The sequence below is a fragment of the Melospiza melodia genome, chromosome 3 (assembly GCF_035770615.1).
Source record: "Melospiza melodia melodia isolate bMelMel2 chromosome 3, bMelMel2.pri, whole genome shotgun sequence".
NCBI classification, from domain to species: domain Eukaryota; kingdom Metazoa; phylum Chordata; class Aves; order Passeriformes; family Passerellidae; genus Melospiza; species Melospiza melodia.
Window position 1 is genome coordinate 139,542,153 of NC_086196.1, and position 10,156 is coordinate 139,552,308.

Sequence of the window (10,156 nt, forward strand, 5' to 3'; positions counted from 1 at the left end):
CATCTCCGTGGTCTCTCATAAAACAGGTGAGAGTGAGAGCTTCACTCAGTTTGTAGACAAACTTCAGGCCGCATTAGATTCCTCTGCGTTACCCTCAGAGGCGAAAGGTCCCATGCTGGCAGAGTGCTTATGCCAGCAATGTAACTCAGCCACCAAAGACATTTTAAGGTCACTGTCGCAGGGGTCCAATATAGCTGCCATGATCAGACACGTTGCAAAGGAGGAACATCTAGTTCCCATTCAAGCAGCAGTTCACACCGCAATAACCAGTGTGATGGCATGCCTTAAGTGCGGCCAGGCAGGCCACTTGGCAGTAAACTGTCCCCAGCCAAGGCACCAGCAGCAGATGCTCCGCATCACTGACCGGTTTCCAGGACAGCCAAGGGTAAACCCTTATTCCCCACGCGTCACACACTCGTACCTATCCTACTGGTGCCCAGCTTCAAACCCTGGGAAAAGCTACTGCAATCACCCAGGGTGGGGACATTGTGGGCACTGGGGCTGCGAAACCATAGTTACAGATGCCAGACCATCGGGGCCTGGGTAGGACCCACAAGAGCCAGACAAATTCTTACAGTTCACCTGGGCACCCACTGGCTGCAAAACACCCTTCTTCTTTCACGAAAACTTCCATCGAAACCAACATAAAATCCCTAGATTTCGGGCATGCACTGATTACAACATGACGGTCTTGCAGCCAGACCACCCTAGCTGGGCCACAGGCAGAACGTGGACAGTGGTCCTTCAAGGGTCAAAAGAGAAGGTGAACGTGCAAATTATCAGGCTCCAGCCGTCAGTTCCCCCAGCAGTCGGACCCAACAAAGCGATTAAAAGCATGCCGAAAGGGAGAAACATAACCTACCCCAAAACCTTATCCACAGGGGTCAGCAATGTCCCGACCAGTCAAGCGGAAACCTTTCAGATGAGTCGCTTAACCAAGTCAGACGCAGACCCAATCCTTCGTATGTTAGAAGCTACCTTTGTATCTCTGAACGAATCCAACCCTAACCTAACCAAATCCTGCTGGCTTTGTTACGACATCAAACCCCCCTTTTACGAAGGAGTCACTTTAAACACTCCCTTCAGTTATTCCGCAGCCGGCGCCCCTCACCAGTGCAGATGAGATACCCCTCGCAAAGGAATCACCCTGAGTCAAGTCACAGGCCGGGGCAGATGCTTTGGCAATGCAGCCCTAGCTAAGCGGGGAGGCAACATCTGCACCAAAATTGTCAGGCCGAACAGGAAAAACAATAAGTAGGCAGTCCCATCCGCATTGGGGATGTGGGTTTGCCAGCGATCCAGAGTGAGTCCTTGTGTGTTCCTTCCCAAATTCAATGACTCTAACGACTTCTGTGTCCAAGTGCTGATTGTTCCTAGGGTCTTGTACCACTCAGATGAAGAGATGTACCATCTTCTTGAAGGACCCAGTCGGATCCACAGAAGAGAAATAATGACAGGTATAACTATCGCAATGCTGCTCGGCCTGGGAGCAGCAAGAATGGCCACGGGTGTCTCAGCCCTAGCGACCCAACACCAAGGACTGTCCCAACTGAAGGCAACAATTGACGAGGACCTGCAGAGGATCGAGAAATCCATCTCCTATCTAGAGAAGTCGGTCTCCTCACTCTCAGAAGTGGTCTTGCAGAACAGGCGAAGCCTAGACCTCCTGTTCATGCAGCAAAGAAGCCTGTGTGCCGCCTTGAAAGACGAGTGCTGTTTCTATGCAGACCACACGGGAGTCGTGAGAGACTCCATGGCGGAACTCCGGAACCGACTGGCTCAGAGGCAGAAAGACAGGGAGGCCCAACAGAGCTGGTACGAGTCCTGGTTCAATCAATCACCACGGCTAACCACTCTGATTTCTACCCTAATAGGTCCATTGGCGATGCTGTTTCTAACAGTCACCTTCGGACCATGCCTGCTGAACAAGTTGGTCTCGTTTGTTCAGAGCCGCCTGAAATGGACCAACATCCTGTTCATAGGGCGACGACAATTGCTGTGAATTCAACCAAAGAACACTGCCAATCACAAGATTTTCTAAACTTATCTGGCAAAAGCTTACTCAGGTTTCCCAAGACCCCTTTCCCTTGTCAAGCTACAACCTTATACCTCATTTTAGTACCTATGTACATGACTACCTCATTCATTTGTGAAAAGGGGGGGGGAGATGTGGTAGCTAGGGAAGAGGCGCTGCGGAAGATTGTCGCGATGTCACAGAAAGCCAGGACCCTCTGTTCCCCGTAGATAAGACCCTCTGTTACTCATAGATAAGAAATTAACATAGGAATGTGGCCCCACTAACAGTAAGAATGTTGCCCCACTGAAGCCAGTAACTTTCCACTCCTTACCCAGTACTTTTCCATTCCCTACTAACCATAGATAAGAAAGACAAACCCCCTTTTGACATAGAGACCCCTAAGACTATAAGACCCCAGGAGAAGAAGTAATAAACGCCTTTTGACCATCCACCACATTAGTGTCTGCGTGTGTCATTGGCCCGAACAGCCCTAGAAAGTGAGCTGTCGAGCTGTACCTCAGAACCAGGTCGCCTGCCTTGATATAGAAGGCAACAGCTGACTGCTGGTAATAATATTGTAAACTGTGATAGTTGGATATCCATACATGTAATAAAAGGAGGAAAGGATCCTTGGGTAAGGACCTGGAGGGACAGAAGAAGGGGGAATGGATTTCCACAGCCACAGGGCAGGGATAGATGAGATATTGGGAAGGAATTCCTCACTGGGAGATTTGTGAGGGGCTGGGATATATTCCCAGAGAAGCAGTGGCTGCCCCATTCCAAGACAGGAACACCTTCCACTGTCCCAGCTTGCTCCAGGCACCGTCCAACCCAGCCCAACCATACCAGCAGAGGAAGCAAAGCAGGAACAGGGCCTGGCTGCAGCTTTCTTGGCAGGGGACACCCCACACCTGGCAGTAACAGTGTTGGGGTTTGGCAGAGGACATTCAACACCCAACCAGAGCAGGGTACCTGGATTGCTTTTCCCTTGGCATGTGCAAACACAAATCCTGCTCTACAGCCTCAAAACAAGCACTGCCGTTTGGATACTGAGACCTCCAGCCTGCCAGGACCAGCCGTCACCCGCCCCAGGCTGACAAGTCACAAGTGCTGGAGCAGACACTGCTGGCATTTGTCCAGCCTCAGGGGAAGCCTCAGCAGCTGCCAGGCAGGGCTGGGACACATCACCTACAGAGCATGGATTTGGTCCCTCCCTTCCCCATTTAGCTGAGCCTGTCTCCAGAGGGATATTTCCTCCAGCCACAGAATTCCCTGCTGCAGGAGTGTCACAGGCATAGAATCCCAGGATCACTGAGGTTGGAAGAGACCTCCCAGAACACTGGGTCCCGCCTGTGATTTATATCCACCTTATCCCCAGCCCAAAGCATTGAGGGCCACATCCAGGCCTTCCTTGAATACCTCCAGAGATATGACTTCACCACCAACTTGGGCAGCCCCTTCCATGTCCTCACCACCCTTTCCATGCAGAAATTCCTTCTGATGTCCAACCTGAGCCTGCCCTGGCCCAGCCTGAGGCCATTTCCCTTGTCCTGTCCTTGTTCCTTGGGAGCAGAGCCCGATCACCCCTGGCTGTCCCCTCCTGTCAGGGACTTGTGCAGAGCCACAGGGTCCCCCTGAGCCTCCTTTTCTCCAGGCTGAGCCCCTTCCCAGCTCCCTCAGCCTCTCCTGGGGCTCCATTCCCTTCCCAGCTCCCTCAGCCTCTCCTGGGGCTCCATTCCCTTCCCAGCTCCGTTCCCTTCCCTGGACACGCTCCAGCCCCTCCAGGTCTCTCCTGTCAGGAGGGGCCCAGAGCTGCCCCCAGCACTGGAGGTGCCCCAGCAGTGCCAGCACAGGGGACGGGCACTGCCCTGGCCCTGCTGCCACCCCAGAGCTGGCACAGCCCAGGGGCCAGTGGCCTCTGGCACACCTGGGCTCGGGCCCAGCTACTGACACCAGCAGACCCAGGAAATCTTCTCTGGCGCCATGAAACCATGACCCCCTCTCTGCCAGCTCTGCACCTTGTGCTGCACAGCTTCCTGAGGCTCAGGAGCTCCTCAGTGTCCCTTCAGGAGCAGCCAGAGAACCATTCCCTCTCTGCCCCTGCCAGCCTGGCACAACAGGAGCAAACTCCTGCCTCACCCCCAGTCAGCAGGAATGTGCACACTGCAAACTGAAACCATCTGCACTCCTGACTCCATGGCAGGAGTGACCCAGCCAGGCCTGGAAAAGGCTGGGGATCATCCTGCATGAAGCGCCTCTGCTCCTGCTCTGTCAGCTTCAGAGACACCAGCTCCTCTCCAAGGACAGGCTCCTTCCCTCTTGGGGACATGCTGTCTTCTCCACATCCCCGCAAATCCACTTGCTCTTCTCCAAATCAATGGTGTGTGGCCAGAGAGCTTTTTCCAGGAACATCCTAAAGGCTGAGGCACAGCCAGGGCCTGGCACAGGGTGTCCAGAGAAGTTGTGGCTGCCCCTGGATCCCTGGAAGTGTTCCAGATCAGGCTGGACTGCCCTTGGAGCAACCTGGGATAGTGGAATGTGTCCCTGCCCATGGCAGGGGGTGGCACTGGATGAGCTTTAAGGTCCCTCCCAGCCCCATTTGTGAGTCTGACAAGGTAACTTAGCTTTGGAAGCTGGAAAGGGCAGAGCACATCAAGCCTCAATGCCTAAATCGAGGCTGGAATAGGTGACCCAGTACTGAGATTTGTGCTGGATCAGCCACTTTCCCAAGGCTTAAATAGCCAGGAACATGATCTGGTTTGGCACGAGGAGACAGGAAGAATGTGGGTCCCATGGGTATGACTGTATGGAGAAGACATGGGGCAGGAGAACGGTGGTCCTAACGTCCATGGGGGCAGTTCCTGGGCTGGCCCCACCCCCAGGAAACCCACAGCTCCCTCTGCGGTTCTTTTGTTTGTGGGACAGCCCCAGAGCTCACTGTGTGCAGGGACAGGTCACCACTGCCTCCCTGGACCCCAGCCCAGGAGGAGGAGAAGCTCCCAGTGACACCGTGGGCCCTTAAGAAAGGGGGGTGTTCCATGGAGCACATGGTCCCACCATTACCACACTGGTTCTTGCTACACCCACAGCCCTCCCAATTCCAGGTCTCAAAGCAAGCCTTCTGCCACAAAATCCTGGTTCTCTCTGCAGTCCCCCAGCCCACAAACCTCATGTCTCACGGCAGCCATCCTCCCAAACCCTGTGTTTCCCTGATACCATCCCCAACCTGAGGTCTCACCGCAGAGCTCTCCATACCCTGAAACCCCGGTGTCTCACTGGAGCCTCGCCCCAAAACCCTGGCCTCCTTGCAACCCTCTACCATGGTTCGACACTGGCCAAAAACCCAGTACCCACAAAGAAAACTACTGGCTCATGCTCTTCTGCTGTAGTTGAGCAGAGGAGGGGAAAATGTGGAGGCCAATAAACCAGCTGAGGAGAAGCTTACCATACTCCCCTGAAGGGACAACCCTGGAGCAACAACCACCCTAGTCATGGCAAGGACAAAAAGCTTCCCCCAGAATGCATCATTGCTGTGTGTTGATTCTGTTTATCCCATTGTCCCTTCCCCTTTGTTCCCCCGCCCCTTGCTATCCCTATATAAATCCCTGCTCTCTCTGCCTGGAGAGTTCTTTGTGTCTGGACCCCTTTGCAGTAGGAGCTCTATAAAGACTCTCCGTGGAACCCCATATGAAGACTCCATCCCTTCCTTCTGCATCACTCATGACTGAAATCACCCAAGAGCTGAAATCACCCAGCAAGAGCAAGACGTGTCTGTGCACCCAGGACTTCTTTTTAAACATGCTTCTCTACCATTTCCACCTGCCGTGTTAAGTGGAGCCCGAACAGGGACCCTGTTTAGGGGGTACTTGGAGAAGCATCTCCACCAGCCTTGTGCTACTGGACACAAGCTGCTGCTTTCAGGACAGCCACTTCCTTGAGGAGAACCACTTGCATTCTAAGGAGTGTTTTCTGAAGGGAGACCAGGACCCTCCAAAGAGGCCAGAAAAAACCCAAAAGCTGGTCGACAAGCGACCACCCACCCAGCAGGTTTAGTTTGACCTGAAGAAATATTGGGGTGACCTTTTTCAATTTTTCTTTCTCCCCTTTTACTACTGCGTGTGGGAGAGAAGCCTGAGTACGTGAAACCAACTTACCTGTCCTAAACTTAGACTTCCTTGAAGGGACATTGATCTCCAAGTTATGGGTGCCCTTGTAGCAGGGAAATTCAAGTTTTCTAAGGGGAATCCTAAGAGATTTATATCTTTAACCATAAGTGTCTTCTTTCTAATTTGTTTGGGGAAGTTTTACTCTTTGTTTCACATCATTATTTAAGTCAATGGTAAAAATGGGGAATGATTCAGGGAATGATTTGGGAAAAGTTTCAGGTCTCTAGTTCAAAATTCCTTCCCCTCCATCCTCTTCCCAAGCCCCCAAACCCCCTTGCCCTCAAAAGGGGTAATCAGCCGGAGGCTGTTGCTACTCTGCACAAACTTGCTACTGTCTCCCTGATGCTCCCCCATCCCCTCTATCCCATTGCCAGGATGACACTGGCCATGCCATCTTGGACCTTCCCCTCAACCTTGTCCCTATGCCCATGTACCTTGCTCCATCTCCCCATGCTGCTGTTATCCCACAAAATGGTGCTGGCAACACGGCCAACCTCGCCATCTTGTCTTCTTCTCTTCCAAGTTTTCCCTCTTGTGTCAAAATGGCCCCTCTTATGCCTTTTCCATTCCTCTCCATGGCGCTCGGCTCCTCCCTTCCCCCTGAGTCAACAGGTGTAACCCTGCCTGGACCCTCCTGTTGTGGTTTCAGTTCAAAAGCAGACAGAAACAGTAATTTTGCATAGTGGTTTTGGTTCGCTAATGTCAGATTTCCCCAATTTTGAGATTTCCCCAATTTTGAGATTTCCTAACTAATGAGTCCATGAGTGTGGTGGGCTTCAGTACTGGTTGATCACCAGTGCACTCATTTCCTGCTGTGAGACAGTATTAGGGGAAAAAAGGCAAAGTAGGCTCCAAACTTTAAAAGGGTAAAAAGAAAATTTTATTAATAGTAACTAAAAGGAAAAAAAAAGTAGTAAGAATCAAAACAAACCCTTCAGAACATTTCACCTCCCCCGACAACCTCTTCTTTTTCACTGATAATGTAAAGAAACAAAACTTAAAATTTCCAGTCAGTTTACCACCTTGAAAATAGTCTTTTTTCAGTTCATTTAGGGATAGAAGTCTCTCTTGTTAAGGTTATGGAGATTTCTCCACAAGAGGAAAAAACAGTTCTCTCGTGGTTCTCAATTTCATCACAACAACAGCCGCCTAGGAAACCCTGCCATCAGGAAATCCTTCTCATTTTCACAAGCCTCCCCACAGCTTGTTGATGGGCCATGTCAACTTATGGAGTATTGTTTTAAAGATGAGCTGCTCAAAGGAAAAATTCTCATTATCTATCTCTAAAATACTCTCCATCCTTGGGAACAGAAATCTCCAGGAAGCACTAGACTACTCTTCTCTCTCCATTTAAACTTCTCATGGGATCACTGCTATTTCAACATTTGCTTATCTTAGGATGGAGGCCTTTGCGCGATATCAATTTGAACACTTTCATCTCCCCATAGTTTAATACATTATAAAAAAAGAAGAGTCATTTCTCCATAGCTTACAAGAGAATTTCAGCTCCAAAAACAAGGCATCTCCTCACCCCTTCCATCTGGGACTTAACTTCTTCTTCACTGACCTCAATGTATTCATGCTGTTCCTTTACATGCTTGCATCTTGTTCTTTTCTCTCACTCGAGGGAAGATTGAAGCACTGAAAGGGTTAACATCACACCTGGGCTCTTCAAATGGCCACCTGAGACAGTTCCCAAGTTTTTTCATCTTTAACATGTGTGTTTCACAAAGGCATGTCCAGCTTCTTGGTGGTTCAACAGACTGTCAATTACACAAAAATCTTTGCGTCACTTCCCTGAATTTCCTCCCATTTCAAACCAGGACAGGGTCTAAACTGTGGCAGGATCCCCGGAGCAGTGGGCTGAAGCAGTGGAGTTGGGCAGACCCAGGGCGGAAAGCTAAATTGTAGCAATATCCCTGCAGGACCAAAATGCTGTCGATAGCATACACGACCACTATCCTCAACCAGTGAGCCAAAAAAGCAGCCATAAACCAGCTCCCACATCCCAGACAGAGTCCCGGAGTCCACCCCAGTACAGCTCATGGTATTATGCCACCACTCCTGAAGAACCTACTCCTCCTTCCCCTGGCATGACTCCCAAACTCTTGTTCTCCTGGCCAAGCCACTACAGTGGTATGTGAGTGCTTGGCCATTTTTTTCTTTTTTAATTGCCCCCAGTTTGTCTCCTGGATAACCTCCATCCCTCACAGTGTCTTTCTTCCACATAACAAATGGGACAAAATGCCCTGAAAAAACCCAAACCCACAACAGGATAGGAAGAGGATTTCAAACTTTTGGTAAGTCCCCGATCCTGTGGATGAAGAGGAAGGAGGGCAGACACAGATTAAGAGGAATTTAGGCCAGTGGCAGGGAGAATATGCTCAGGAGGAGAGAGAAAAAATGAGGAAAGGGGGAAATTCAAGCTCCGCTCAGGCAGGTACAGATGGACTGGTCCTGGTAACGATGCCTTTTTCAGAATCAAGTTGAGGTCCTGGAAGGACTTAGTACAGACTTAAAGGAAAAATCTGGAGAAGGCAAGTAAGGCATTTGATAGTATGGAACCAGGGTCCCGATTGGAATGATATTCAGGTGGTTTTAGATTCACTGCTGAATGTAGATGAGAAGACAATGGTGGTAGCAAAGTCAAAGGAAGAGGTAGAATGAGTTCATGCTCAAAATGTGCAACCAGGAAAAGCAGATCAATGTTTTCCACCTGGTGATCCAAGACTGGATCCCAACTGTCACGAAAACTAATCCACAAACAACAGAGGTTCATGTCCAAAAAGGAGACAGAGGAGTCCAGCTGCTTTATTTGAATAAAGAGAAAGGTCATAGGTGTTGTATTGCACTAAACAGTTTATTTAGTAGTTGTTTTGCACTGGGTGATGGGAAGTTTCTACTCAGTATGGTATGTCATGTAGATTATTCTCCCTTTCTCATCACATGGTCTCTCCCCCATGAACCCCTTTCTACGCACCTGGTGGTCTGTAACATGGATACCCCTCCCCTCGCCCCTCCCCACTGTTATCCCATTGGCTGGGTCCTCTTTCCCCACCCCCATCCCCTCGAAACCTCACTGCAGGTGTGGTTCACTCTCTTTTCTACCTGGGTGGTTGCCGGAAGCGGAGCATGCCATCCCAAGCCAATAAACAGGACTCTTGTCCCCACGTGAAGAAGAGCGCTTCTCGTCTCTTACTTTCTGTCCATGCAAGGCCGTGTGGGCTTGGGTTCAAGCTAGCTGGAAAGAACCTGTAGAAAGCCCAGAGAGCCACAGATTACTGCACATAGGCATTTCCCATGGGGTCTTTCAAGTTGTTGGAGGTTGCAGCCTGTCGCAGACATTTTTTCATAGAAATCCTTTCCTTTGGGATTTGTGCATCTTCTGGGAAGCAAGGGCCCCAGAAGAAGAATGTAAACAATTGTTATCGGCTGCTGTGAAATGCAATAGGATGCACCTGTGATTGGTTCATGTTCCGTGTTTATAGTTGGGGGCCAATCACAGGAGCAAGCTGGGGACGGAGTCCCTGGACACAGAACTTTGTTATAGATTCTTTCTATTCTATTCTTAGCTTAGCAAGCCTCTGCAACTTCTCTTTGTATTCCTATTAGTATAGTAATAATGTATTATATAGCATATATCAATAAATCCAGCCTTCTGATCATCAAACAAGATTCTCGTCCTTCTCTCTCACCCCAGTGACCTCCTCGGGTCACTGTAATAGTTGGTGAACCCCTCGTGTCAGAGCAAAAATTAATTTGATAAGACCAGAGGAGCAAATTGCTGCACTGGGTAAAATCCTGTATGTGTAGCATTTGATGGTTGCTTTGAAGTGACCACAGAAGTGGATTCAAGCCAGGAGCTGAAGAACTGAAGATCCTGATTTGGACAGAGTTCACAGCCAAGGCTGACCACAAGTGAACCTTCTTCTGGAAAACCGTCAGGAAACATGGTAGACAAGAGCAGCATACC